Source organism: Oxyura jamaicensis, chromosome 3, assembly GCF_011077185.1.
Source record: "Oxyura jamaicensis isolate SHBP4307 breed ruddy duck chromosome 3, BPBGC_Ojam_1.0, whole genome shotgun sequence".
Classification (NCBI taxonomy): Eukaryota; Metazoa; Chordata; class Aves; order Anseriformes; family Anatidae; genus Oxyura; species Oxyura jamaicensis.
In genome coordinates this window covers 29,918,444-29,920,459 of record NC_048895.1, presented here as the reverse complement: position 1 = coordinate 29,920,459, position 2,016 = coordinate 29,918,444, and positions in this window count along the sequence as shown.

The following is a 2,016-nucleotide window of genomic DNA, read 5'->3' as shown; positions in this document are numbered from 1 at the left end:
AAAAAAAAAAAAAAAAAAAAAAAAAAAGAGAGAGAGAGAGAGAAACATTTTTCTCCATAGGGTGAAAAATAATTATCTCCAAAAAAGGCTTACGAATTACCTCTTTTTAAATTATGTGCAGAAAAGTTCTGGCTAAATATAAAATGTATTCAGCTGGGGGGGGGAGGGGAGGGAGGGTAGTTTTTTTTATTGTGAGGATTTATTTGTACAGATTTTTTTTTTCTTATGGATGTAATTTGAATCTCTTGCCATTCATTAGTGTTATTTCATCGTAAACATTATTACTGTGCCAAATGTACTGTATTCAAAAGGATGTGAATGTGTATTGTTTCGGAACCTAATAAATACAATGATGTTAAATCTTATTTTTTTCCCCAAAGTCTTCATGAGTATTTCCTAATGAGGAAGAAACAAAGATGAAGGATTTATATTTTTCCTGTTAACATGTACAAAGTTCCGTGAGGTTGTCTTTTAGAAGTGAACATTTGGCAAAGAAAGGATTTGCTAACAGGAGTCTCATCCATGAAGTATTAAATGCTCCAAAAGAAACACAGGTAACAGTGAGCAAACACCATTTATTTGGGCAATATTACATTTGCCTCAAAAATTCCAAGCAGGTGAGTTTTCAGACTTTTTTTTTTTCCTGACTGTATAATCATTGCAAAGTCCTAGAGTTCTGCCTTCTGCTTAGCTGTATTTTTAAAACTCACTTCCGTAAGGCACTTTGTGTGCAAACACATGGGACTGCTTTAGTCTTTAGTTGGACTGAATGGAGGGATTAATATTATGCATTACTCTAATTAATGTAATTAGAGATTTAATTAATCACAGACCTTATTAAATTATTTATTTAACTTAATTGTCAATGTCACATTATCTGAAGTATTTCAATATTTCATCATGTCTTGATTTGAAATTTAAATTATTTCAGTTTTCATGGTCAAAAATTCTTCTGCTTCACAAAATCAGTTATCAGCATACTCTGGCAGCAATTCCAGTTACAGACACAAAGCTAGTAGATGTACTAGAGAGCTTGGGAAAAAAACAAACAACAACAACAACAAAAAGTCTTTAATTGGAAGGATTTATTTATTGTATCTTCTGTGTAATCCTCTGTTTCCTTCGTGCTGAGCCTTCACTGGCACTGAATGTGTTTGGTATGTAGAGCATATTACAAATTCTGCGTTGAAAGCATTAGCAAAAGCTTTGCCATACAGCTTTTGCCATTTAAACAACTATGTAACATCTTGATTTTCTGTGTATGTTTAGCAAAGTTAAAAGCATCTGAAGAATTTAAACATCATGCTGTGAACAATAGGCACCATTGGTCTCCATATACATCAGTTCATATCATGTTTTCTCTTTATGCTGTAACTAATGTCTCAGAGGTTTCCAGAACATAAGTGATTAAGATATTAAGAAGAGTTTTCATCCTTGCTTACAGACTGTAAGGTCTGGAAAGACAGCAGTCCTTTGAACAGAAATGAGTCTCAGCCTGGTTGACCGTACGTGATATTAATGTGGTACTAAAAGTTCAAGGAGGGATTATGTACCTGTTTCCTTTTGTGGCCTTCCACATAGGCCATGCAGAGGATGTTAGATCACTTTACATTGAAAATTGTTCTTTGCCTCCTAATAGTCTGGTCAGGTACATGAGTAAATCAGTATGAAAAGCACCTAAACAAAATGATCAAAATCAGAAATTAATTATCCAGTTGGGAAATGACGTAGTTGATGTACCCTGACAGAAGCTCCCAAAATGCATTTTGAGTTTTCACCTGCATGTACTGTTTGAGCAGAACAGTTGTTGAATTGGAACATGTGTCTGTAGTGTGCTGCTGCAAGCGTGTGTGGCCAACGCTGACAGGGAGCACTTTGGTCCCTGTTGTTCCTTAATGCAGATCCAACAACATATTTATGGAATCAGGTGTTTGGGTCCCCAAATTGCCTGATAAAACAGCAGATGGAATTTAATGGCAGCCTATTTTTATTTAGTGAAGACATTGCTGTTTATAT